Source organism: Protopterus annectens, chromosome 8.part0, assembly GCF_019279795.1.
Source record: "Protopterus annectens isolate FY-2018-M chromosome 8.part0, PAN1.0, whole genome shotgun sequence".
In the NCBI taxonomy this organism is placed as follows: Eukaryota; Metazoa; Chordata; order Ceratodontiformes; family Protopteridae; genus Protopterus; species Protopterus annectens.
In genome coordinates, this window is record NC_056741.1 from 510,244,324 (window position 1) to 510,257,565 (window position 13,242).

General features: G+C 34.7%; 1 pseudogene; it reads left to right on the top strand.

Moving 5' to 3' along the window:
- The window catches only part of LOC122808305, an 85,242-nt pseudogene that overhangs the window by 22,562 nt on the left and 49,438 nt on the right, over window positions 1-13,242 (top strand).

The window sequence follows — 13,242 nt, forward strand, 5'->3', positions numbered from 1 at the left end:
CCTTAGTCAAGTTTTAGCCACACAGAAAGCTGGCAACCCTAGTCTCAGCACACAGAAAAAGCAGGTCAAATGCATTGTGAATGATAGGCCTGCAAGAAAAGAAGCAAGCAGCAATCTCCTTTGAAATATACAAATCCAAGCATATTGCTTAACTGAAAATGCTACAGAGATTTATAAACAATAAAATGTGAGGCCTTAAATCTTCTTAACTATCCAGATAGTAAGTATGACCCTCGTTATTTTCAGCAGCTTACTGGCTGCTCAGATGTAACCTGTCTCATTCATTGCCCCATGAAAGGCCTACTCCTATTTATCTCCTATTTTGTCACAAAACCAGTGACTCTAAAACACCTACACTAAGTCTACACCAACAAATAAACAAGACTCACAGAAAGAACAGTGTATTTTTATCTCATGGTATAAGTTATTGTTGCAAGTCAAACAAAGTAGTACTTTGGATACCATAAAGCCAGTCTTGATGTTTGAATAGGTTGACAATTTTTTGAGCACTTTTTGCTCCTGTGCATCATCTTATGGTCTTCCTACCCAGTGTCTCATATCTGTGCCAAGTTTACCAGCTTTTCCATGCCCCCAGACTAACTCCAATTTTGTGGGGGTTTGTCACAAAACATAAGGCTGCCTAGGTTTCTTGACCACCACAATCAACCCAAGGGGGTTTACTTTAGGCCTATAGTGCTACTTCTTCAGCAGAAGTAGTAGAAGTGGGGCATCCAGCTCTGAACTGACTGCACACTCATGATCAAATGCAGGTCAGGTCTTTCTTCAGCCTGCGACTCTCTGGCTCACACTGCAGTCTCCCTCCTGCTCACTCTGATTATTTGTCAATAAGCAGTATGGCAATTCAACAACAAATAAGGCAAGCTCAGCTCAAGCCATCTGATCAGGAACACAATTCATAAACAATTCTGTCTTCAGCAGCATAAGCTACCAATTTTTTAAGTAACTATGCTAGAACTAGAGTCCAGATGCAGCTGTTGTTGGTCTGTTAACTGCTACAAACTACACAAAGTTTCTATCTCTCTTTTTCTCTCTGTCTCTCTTTGTCACTCTCACTGGCCAGTAAAAGAACAAAAATTACAGATATCCAAGGTCAAATGACATTATGTGAGTAGACAATGGTTTCCAAGTTAAAATCAGAGTGTTTTACCAAATGCATTTTTCGAGTCACGTAAAGAATAGATACCTAAAAGTCTCTGGCCACATAAGGAGCAGATGCAAGAAGGAAGTGACCAATGAGTCACAGATGTATGAATTTTTAACTAAAGGAATGACCTTGGCATAAGAACAATCTGCAACACACTAAACAATCTATTGTCAAATCCATAAATTTCCATAAGCTCCCATAGAACATCCCCATTGGCATAATCGTATGCTCTTTCAGTATTATGAAAAATCAATCTTCCCACTTCTTTTGCTCTTATTGTTTGAATCCTGTATCTCTGTATTCATGCCTTTTATATCCACTGACTTCATCTTCCATAATCTTATGTGGCAAATGGTATATCTACATATGTTAAATGTTTATAAGGGGAGAGAGCAATTCTGTTTAGTGAGGAAAACACATGCACACACAAATATGTAAACACACACACACACACACACACACACACACACACACACACACACACACACACACACTTTCATCTATAATAAAATGCATGAGTATCTGTGTATAGCAGGACTGTAATGCATAGCTGTATAGAAATGTTGTCCACCAGTGTATAATTGGACTTGATTTATGCTGTGCATGGATGGGTACATCACTTACTTATGCATTTCAGGAGTTATTTATCATTCCTATCCAATGTCACTGAATGGTATATTGCAAAGCCCTACTAGACTGTGTTCCATGAAGGACAGACCATACCTGTAGTACAGCAAAGGCACATAAGATAGTTAAGGTTGAGCATAAGGTCGATATGTACCAGCAGCATCAAAAGGTGGTATAAGGTAATGATTGCTTTTGATATTTGTTTTTTTATATTTATATTTATATCTATGTATATATATATAGCTATATATTTATATATCTATCTGTCTATATATATATATATATATATATATATATATATATATATATATATATACAATCTCCAACATGAATTTCCAGCACATATGTTGTAAGCACAAACAGTACATAAAAAACAGCTCACTATAATACCTTAATTACATTTGAATTGCATTTAATTGCACATTAATCCAAAAATCCAATAGCGTTTATTAAATAGCATTAAAAACTCCACAATGATATGGTTGCAGGCAGTAAATCCCATATAATGACAGGCAATCAAGTAAATACATAGCAGTAATTCAAAATAACCAGCTTCCATGATTGCAAGCTGGTTTCACCACATAGGCGTCATCAGTGCCCAATACTGTACTGAACACAGATGATGCCTATGTGGTGAAAAGTATTTGCTGGAAATTCATGTTGGAGATTGTGTATGTGTTTTCTGTGCATTGCTGTTATTTTAAACTTCCACAAATTCATGCAAGTTTACTGTGGAAGTATATATATATATATATATATATATGCATATGTGTGTGTATAAGTTTATGTATCATTGTCTACATATACACACATGCATTATACATAAATTGTGAAGTCATATTTCATGAAAACAGATATATCTGTGTGGGTTGTCTGTCCATGTCTTTAGTCAATCGATCATATCTATTAGGTAGACTGGTATACATTTGTAATTTCATACTGCCAGTAAGTTTACTATCCTTCTGTATCCTAGTTTTACCATAATAACTCCTCTGAGAGATGATACTAAGCATCTTTGACAGTAGATTACCTTTTCAAAGAGATTCCTGCTGCATTTTTCATATTTATGTATTCTGCACTTCATCTTAAAGACTGGTATATATCAATATACCTGTAAGTACATACTTGAGCTTTGTTAATCATAAACATGATTTCTCTGGGTCTATATTAGTTCGTCGGAACACCTTTCCAGTAAACACCACTTCGTTGACACGTATTCAGCAAAATTTATTTCTGTGATTTGCTGAAGACCTACAGGGCAAAAATGTAGTTGGCCAACTACACAATTTTGCCCTATTCCCAACTGTAGTGCAATCTCGGAGTTGGTATATTTAGTTGGGGAGGGGTGGGGGGTGCATCCCCCCACATGGGTGGGTTTTGGTTTAGGTAGATTTAGGTCTGTTGGGTTGCGGGGCAAGTATTTGTTTGGCCATTAAGTATTCAGTGAATTGTGGAAGTGAATTTAACTGAATATGGGTCGACAAGGTTGTGTTCACTGGAAAGGTTTTACGGTGACCTAATATAGACACTATTTCTCCACATCTATAAATCTGACCCTCAAGCTCACTCTTCCATTTGCCACACATCTAAGTAAAGTAATTCTTTCCATAATAAATATCTTAATTTTCATGTTGAAAAATGTACATTATTTTTAAGTTGTGTTTGTTTAACCTGTGCGTATATCAATATTTATGCTTAAATGACCTCTTCCGAGCATGCGTAATGAAAATTTTGTCATTATGTGTAGAGATATTTCTAATTACATATTCCTTTTGGTTCTTTCCTCTCTAGGATTTTGCAAAAATTTGTTTCTACCTAAAAAAATATTCCCTGTAAATGAAAAAATAAAAAATAAATAAGTAAATAAATAAATAAGCAAACAGGGATAGAGATATGCTCTCATGAGCTTATTCAGAAGCTGAACGTGTAGCCTGTATGACTTGGTGTAGTAAGGCTAAAGATGCATGACAGAAACGTGATGTTGCAACACCAGTCAATAAAATGCAACTTCTGTGACATAAAAAATCAAAACCCATTAAAAGACTTTTAAAGCACCCTTGCAAACTACTGCTACTCATATATATATATATATATATATATATATATATATATATATATATATATATATATATATATATATATATATATATATATAGATATATATATATATATATATATATATATATATATATATATATAAACTCTGTGATTGCTTTACTTCAGAGTAAGGGGTATTCTTCAAGGCACTGCAAGTTCCTACTTAGTGTACATAAAACACTTGGCACTTTTACTTTAATGATGGCACATGCGAGTATAAGTCTTCAGCATGTCATATTTTTGCCTTGTGCACAAGTCCTCTAAGACTGTTTTATGCATGATTTCTTTATGTAATTCAGTGTAGTGTATGTCAACCATGCTATAGTATTTATTTACATATGCATGTATGTATGTATGTATGTATATGTACATATGTATGTATGTATGTATGTATTATTTAGTTTTGGATATGTAGGCTGGTCCAATATCCTTTTTAGATACTACCTGAAAATACAGAAAGAAAAGCAAACAACATAAAATACATAGTAGAAAAAATGCTAAATCAAATGTTTTTGAAGGGTTTTAGAACAAACATATGCTTTGTAAAGATTTTATGTTTGTTATAGGGTCGAATGTACAAAGAAACTTTGCAGAGATAGAATTAAAGGTAAAACACAAGTTTTTTTCATATTGTTGCAGTATATACACAATCTCCATTTTGAATTTCAGCATTTCAACAGACAATAAGGACAACATTAATGATAACACACAAGGGAAGCCTGTCATTCTGAAGGTGCCATTCTGTTAGAATTCAACATTTCACGGAGAAGTTGGAGAAGCTGACCTTTGTCCTTAAAGAATTTACATTGTTTCTTTGTGCAAGTGCTCAGAAAAGGCTTTTTTGAACTCAGTGAGAGATTTTAGGCCCCTTAATTCAGGCGTAAGACTGCCCCATAATGAGTGGCATATTCAGGAGGAGGCACATTCTACAGTAGCTGTTTTATATAGGGGCCTGCTTAATGTGATAGCTTTCTCCTGGGTACTTCTTAGAGAGCAAAATTTGTCTTTGATGGGTAGAGTCTATCTCAAAGGTGCAATACTTTGTATATAAGAGTATCTAGGAGATAAGGTGACCTTTCAGTGACTGGAAGAATTGCAATGGTAAGATTTGTTGCTATAAAGAGGGCACATCTGCAAATTTTATGTACTGTGAACTGAAGGATTTCTCAGTTTTATACTGGCTAAAAGATAATCAGAGGAAGACTGTATTCCAGTTCAATGAAATGAATATTTTTTTGACTAGGTAAAAGCAGACTGGAGGGGAAAATAACTGAAAGATTCTAAAGCAGAGTTTAAGCTGCAACAGTAATATTATTTTGTATATAAATTGAAAAGTTAGAGAAGGATCATAATTAAGTCCGAAGTACTATGTACAGAAACAAGGAGAATGATGTTGTAGTTATCAGTGATGTTAATAACAGACAGATGAGGGAGCTTTTTTAGGGTTGTAAATAGCATGACTTTAGTTTTTGTGGTTGATTTGAATGTGATTACAATTAATGTAAATGCAACTATCCATCTAAATGACAAGTTACCTAAACTGATAACTCCAGCTGCATAGTACCTTTACCTCCCACATATGAGAGCCACCTGATTAACACAGACATCCTAAAAAGTGATTCAGCTTACTACAAGATTAGTGCTCTATTCCCAGTATGTTTACACTAGTCTCCTCTCCCATATTGCTGGTCTCTATCAGTTTTCCTAACATAGCAACTATTCCCATATCTCCACCATCTACTCTTCCTACCTTTAGTCTTTTCTCCTTTTTGTATTCCATTTAACTGCACATATAATTTGTTTGTTAAATCTTCCATGTATATACTGCTTGCCAGATTTCCTGTTCTTACTGATAAATGTAAACTTCTGTTTGTACATTTTACATTGTTTTGATACGTTATGATGAAACCTGGGCTGAGTCAATAAATGGGCATTGTGTGTTCAGTGTTCTACCATGCAAAACAAATTTAAATGAATAAATCAATAAATCAGCCCAGCTGCATAGCTAAAAGAAAGATTGCTGTAGTTTGTTCTTGAGATCAGAGGGACATTTACTGGCTCCCAATAGAAAGATGTCATCTTCATATAGTATGACTTCAGGAGATGGAAGTTCATCTGTAAAATAATTAATAAATTATGAAAACAGAATGGGACCCAGAACTGATACTTGTGGCACTCCTGTCTAAATGTCAAATGAGAAGAGTTTTTTTGTCTTAATTTAGAATGTTCTATTTTCCAGGTACGTTTGGAACCATGTACCTTCAACATGTACTAGCAGTTTGACCTTTTCTATGTTATATTTTTGATTGACTGTTTCCTGTGGCTACACAGATGCAAACATAGTCACTATTAGATGTAATTTGATAACCTGGTCATTGCTTCTTAATATGGCATTTGTCAGTATTAAATTAACCATAAAATACAACCATTTCTCTGCATGTCTTATGGCTAAGGCAGTTGTTTAAGTTATAATTAAACTTATAACTATATAGTGTTATTAAGTTCTTTGTGTCTGTTGTTAATTAATTTATATATACGCATTTTGGTCAGTAACCCTTCTTGGTCTCTTTAAGGCAGTCATTTACATTACAATTAAACTTATAAGTATATAGTGTTATTTGGGTCTTCTTATCTATTTTTCAGTAATTTATATACTCTCGTTTTGGTCAGCAACCATATTTGGTCCATTATTAGAGTAATATAATTACAAGGCAAAGCAAAGTCTGCATTAATAAATGCTGAGTCACAATTTTATGACTTTACTTTTTTGTTTGTATTATTTAAAAAATAGTCACAGCCATAGTTTATGTTTTAAATCTTCAGCCTGTCACAGCTGAGTAATTTACACATATTAGAACATGGTGACTACCAGGTCAGCTCACTTAGTCAAATAGGTGTGATTCATAGTACTCAAATAAGAACTTAATTAAGAAGATCTCATGTTCTAAAAGGAAACTTGTTTTATTTATCTTGCTGATATATCCGTTTGCTGAAGCTAATGTGCATCATATTTCGTATAAGGGATAATAAGTGAAACAGAATTACATATAGTAGAAAAGTTAAAAAAAACCTTGTTAACTGTACAAAGAAAAACAAAACTGTCTGTCTACAAACCTAAACAGCGTAAGGAATTTATTTTGCAAAGAAAAGTCCCATGTGGTACTCAAGACTCCGAACAAGAAGGCTTGGGAATACTGGGACCTAGGAGGATTCAGTGCAGAAGTAAAGAATCTGCAATTTGATTGGACAAGAAGGGTAGAAGTAAATAAGATGGTTCTGTTCATGCCTTTATTTAAACTTCTGAACTTTAAAGCGAATAGGAATTTTCTCAGCAGAATGAGCCGTGTCACTTTAGGCAATAATGTTATTACAGAGTGATTATTTATTTTTATTTATGTTCAAGTTTCTCCACTAGAATTTCATAGTGTCTGTGGAAATAAATTAATAAACTTAAAAGGACCAGATTTTCCAGCAATGCAACAAATACGTCTGAATGATAGCTGGTCTTGGAGTTCAAATTACAGTTATGAATGGGCTGAATCTCCATTTCCAATTAGAGTGATCAAGGTATGGGGCTGCGTACTAGCATTCACCATCCTTGCTGATATCATTGGGAATGTGCTGGTGATACTTTCAATTCTCAGAAATAAAAAGCTGAGAAATGCTGGTATGGAATTCTCTAATATGATTTCTGTGCCATAAATGATGATTTAAATTGCCCTAGAAATGTAATCTGTGTATATTCTTATATGTGTATGTGTCTAAATGAAAGCAGATTTATGGACATCATTTGAAATGCTGTAAACTATGAAATACCATATGTTAGTGTAAGAAAACTGAACTATTTTACAGTTGTCAATGGGTGCCATAATACATGACAGAGCATGTATGTCTTTGACTGTTGATTTAGGAAGATAATACATGACAGAGCACGTATGTCTTTGACTATTGATTTAGGAAGATAATATTATCATAAAAGTCTACTGGCAAACATCATGTTAAAAACCCTAAGGTAAATGATATAGTATTTTGTGTGTGTGTGTGTGTGTGTGTGTGTGTGTGTGTGTGTGTGTGTGTGTGTGTGTGTGTGTGTGTGTGTGTGTGTGTGTGTGTGAGTGTGTGAACATGTGTGCACACAGCTGTTTATACATGTGTGTGTGCTTACATGTGCTCAGACATGTATATCCACCACATCTAGAACTTTATTCAGTTATTATTAGTAATGCCAATGAATTTAAATCAGAGCAGACTGAAAGTTTAACTATATAATATAAGCAGAAAGTAGTGGAAAGGATAAATGTTTTTATCTATGTGATCTTCAGAAATAATGTAAGTATAACAACAGAATTAAACTTTAAAAAAATCAACTATTTAGAAGCAGTTCAAGTCAGTTCTATTAAACAAATGAAGACTTGCTTTTCAATAAGTTATTTTTTGCATAAACAAAAAAGGCAGGCAGTACAGTGTTACCTGACATTTTAAACTGACATTTGCTCCCAGTCTTTTTTGATCATGCTCACCTCCAGGAACTCTACTTCTCTCAATGGCTCTATAATTGAGCAAACAAAAAAGTACAATTCAGAGCTAAAGTCAAAGCAAAGTAGTGGACTCTTTGGGAGCAGAAAATCGGAACACTAATCAAATATAAAGTAGTTGTGAAGTATGGTCCAGCTTATAGTGTGCATTATTTTGCATCCTTTATCAGGGAAGCTCTATATGCTCCATTTATTTATTTATTTGTATTTCTTTTCTGGAGTAGAGCAGTGATTTTCATGGACCTTTTTCACACTCAGCCCAGGAGCAGTGTCTGGTTAAGTGACTTGCTCAGAGTCACAAAGTTAGGCAATGGAGGCTGAGGGAATCAAACCTTGAACCACTGGACCACAGAAAACAGCTAACAGAGAGCTTCCTTATTCTTGTGTCTGTTTCTTTTGCAACAGATTTGTAATGCCCTCTTTCTGAGTGTCAGTCATAAGTTCACACTGAGCTTGACTTGCCTTGAATAGTACAGTATTCTGGTTGAGTACAGTGAACCGTATTTTATTAGGGAGAGCATTATACCAATTATTAGATTATTGTACAGGACAGTCTTGTTAAACTTTACATATCGGGTTGCATTATTTGAGATTTCTTATTCACAAGAGTATAAGCAATACGTGTTTTCATTCATTTTTGACATGTAATATTTGGAAGATACTGAAATTATAAGAAGGAAACACTACAATGGCTTATTGTTTTCATGTTTTCTTTATTCATTCACTCATTCTTTTATTCTTTGTTAACCACATTAACTGATTCAAGGTTAGTGGGTAGGGGTGGTAAAGTGTACCCTGACACAGTGTGAATGGAAAGCAAAAATAAATAAATAAATAATTCTAGATTTGGGAACCACCACATAGCCACATACAAGCCTGTACACTTCCACACACACACACACACACACGCACGCACACACACACACACACACACACACACACACACACACACACACACACACACACACACACACACACACACACACACACACACACACACACACACACACACACACACACACACACACCAGTCATATGCACAACTACTGACAATATATAGGATTTTTTGATACCAGTATAAACATCTGATCCTTTATACCATTTCACACTTATGTTATTAATAAAAGTGCAGCTTTAATTTCTTGTTAATAGTCCTGGAGTATCATGTTATGCAGAGGTTCAAACTGGAGTATCTTCATAATATTTTCTGATGTAATCCAGATCATTATAGCAGGGTGTCAAGAAACTGTGGAGCTTGTAGAGTAGCCTAGAGAGTTAAGCCTATAAAATGCAAATAAAGCAGCATTGCGTAGTTACAGATTGTGGACTTGGTTTATCAGTTTCTGTTTGCAGATTGCAGAACTCTCTGAAATCACTTAAGCAAGTAATAAGCCACAGTCTTCGGTCTTCAGTCTTTTGTTCACCCTGCATCAATGATGCATTGGCCCACTGGTTTCTGCTGCAGTATACATTTTTACCTGAGAGAGTTGCAAGACCTCTGCAGAACTCCAAGCCTGAGTACTGCCTGTGTTGGTCACCCATTTTTCAGGCCTGTCCACCTCACATAGCACCCTAGGTGATTTTTCATTCACGTGACCTTCACCATGATAGCATAGCCACAACAGGCATTCCCTTGAGTGTTCACCCCTCCACCACTGTGAGGTATAGGTTGGATTTTAGAGGAGTAAGCCACAGTGACCAATGGAACAAAAATTACTTATGTCTATGCACGTGCATGACTAACAACACAGCAGCTTTATAGAGTCCTTATTTTTTCTGCATGTTGTTTTACCACCTCCCCTTTTTAACACTTATCCCAAATATTTATTTTCTATCATGTCAATTTATATCAATTTACTTTTTTGGCCTTCACAGTCAGTCAAGCTTGCCTGCCTTACACATTGTAACACAAAATTAACTTTTGGTAAGTGATACTTTTAATTATCTTAATGGATGATAATATCATCCACAAATGCAGTAGCATATAATGTGTATGGCTTCAATATTTTAGCCTTCAGTTTCTAAAAAGTGAATGTAGTGTCATGATTGACAAATGACAACACTGAGTTTTTAAAGAAACTGTCAGGGGTTACAAAGGCTTTTTTTGTTTTTTGTTTTTAGCAGAAGGAGAAATCAGCATTTGTAAATACCCTTTTGTCAAATATAGGGTTAAGTTCCTGCCGGTCTATCATTTCTGAGTATGGTATAACTGTTACCCTTTGAGTTCCTGTTCAGTTTTTTTTAAAGTCATTACATTATGCAATACTTCCATCAGGTTTAGAAAATAACTTTGGCATTCTTCTCCAGTTACTCTGACTTTTCTGTTAATTATAATTTGAGCATATTTTGACATTCTTCTTTAACTAACTGTTTTGATGACTCCGGTACTTAATAAGGTTTTAGACTAACCTTCACTGCAGGTTTTGTTTCTGTCATATTCTATCTCTTTAAGTCTGTAAAAATGTTCTGAGAACACTCCATTATTTATTATAAATTGCTTTTGTGCTTTTTCTTGGATTCCTCTCGCTGTACTTCAGGTAGAAATTATGTGGTCCTTTTCATCAATGAATTTCAACTTGGAAGTACATATCTTTGTACTTGTTTTCATGGATTTAGTACATTAATGTAATATATTTGTTCTATGTTTTATATTCAGGCTTTCTGACTTTGGAGATCATTGAATTTGGCATTTCAGTTACTTCAAATGAGCCTTGCCACTTATCTAGATTTTTTTTCTTAGTGGAAGCCATAAATATAAATACCTGATCCTACTGGTTAAATTTACAAAGTCTGGCATTTTACTTAATAGATATGTTGCATCTCCTGAGCAATCTGCATGTAGTCCTACACTATAGGCATAAACATCTTATAGTCTACCCTGCAAACTAATGTAATCTTCTACATGATTTATAAATTATGCCTTCCCTTCTTCCCTTTTCTCTTAGCAATATCATGCTGATCTTTGGGATGTCTGTCATACAAAAATTCATATGAAATATCACAAAAAGAAACAGGATAACAACAGAACAAAGTTCTAACAAACTGCATCAGTTTATGTTTTATCATACATTTCGGCATTTTGCTGAACTTCTCTTCGAAACTGTCTGCTTGTGGGTGGTACACTGATGATTTTAAATGCTGAACCTTATGGCGCTGGCAAAACTGATGCAATAATATTGACAAAACAATCATGCCTTAGTCAGTAAGTACTCAAGTAGGAATACTTACTCTGTAGGATAAGTCTTGTCAATTTTCTGTTAATTTAATTAACACTAGCCTTGCATAATTGTACAGTTTCTGGAAATGTTCCAGTATAATCCGTTATTATTAGATTATATTGGTACTCATTGGTAAATTTCACTAGTAGCCCCATAATGTTCATAGCAATGCATTCAAGCTGCACTTTTTAAACAGTCAATGGAATCAATGAACTCAAACTCAGGGTGGGATACAGTTTTCCGGCAATCTGGACAAGAACCGCAGAAATGTTCTGCTTCTTTCATCATGTCTGACCAATGAAATCTGGTAGTACTTTCACCTCAGATAACTTTCCCCAGATGACTTCTTAAACCATGACAAATGCATTCTATCCATAGGTTATTACTTGGTTTGCTGTCCAGGGGATCATCAAGAAGCCTATTCCAGATTTCCTGTTGCCCCCCTAGCAGTGTCTGGTTAAGTGACCTGCGCAAAATCACAGAGCAGGCAAATGAGGGCTGAAATAATCAAATTCTGCACCATAGTAACTACAGCTCAGAGCTTTAATACTCTCTGCCAACTGCCAGACATTAAGGTTTTGCCAGTCATAATTGGTGTAATATTTCCTTCTTATCCTTATTTATTGTGGAAAAGTAATGATCATTTTATTCAAAATGTGGGTAAGAGGTAGTAGGAAAACCATATTTAATAAGTTTCTCTACAACATTAGTCATAATCCCATTTGGTGGAAGATTGGCATAATTGTTAAGGCATTTACATTCCAGACACAAGGTATAGGGTTTGATTCTGATATGGGGTAATTGGCTACCCTTAAAATGGCCCACAAGTGCAGTTAGCTTAGTATTAACCTATGAACTACCTATCCCACTTTACACAAGATAGCCTTTTATTTAGATAGTTGGTCTCTATGAAAAAAAAAACATGGAAAATACTAAATGCCCTGAGATTTTAGGACTCAGTATGTTTGCAGGTTTCCTCCAGTGGTTACACAAAAAATGATTTAGTATATATAACAGCTTAGTATTATATGAAACAACAAAAAGCAATTCAGGTTGTATACGACTGAACATTTATTTTGGTAAAAAAGTGAATTCCACTCTATTACATTGGTTGTAGGTATGTTTTTTCAAAGAATATGACAAGTTTCTGAAAAAATTTCCCATTTTGGGTATTTGCAATGGTGGAAGGTCTACCCTCTTGCTCCACTTAAATTTTCATTTTCATGTTAAGCATTTTTCTGAATCTTTATATCTTACATCTATATCTACTAATACAGGAAATATTTCTTCATTGGCTTATCATTTGGTGGAAGTTATAGCTTACTATTATGAAAAACTAGCACTGCATCTTCTTCTGTGTTTATGAATGCAAAAGGCAGTTTTAGAGTAAAACATTTACTTCTGTTTTTTTTCTGCTATCTGTACAAACCTGCTCTTAAGAATCCCCATTTTCCTTTTTTTCTGTTTTGACACATTTGTAAGCCACTGGGTGGACATCTGTTTTGTATTGAATTTTAATTCAAAATGTTTGTATCTGTTTGCTTTTAGTTCCTATGTTGACATCCATGACGCCTATGCCCTGGCACAGAAATTAAGGAGC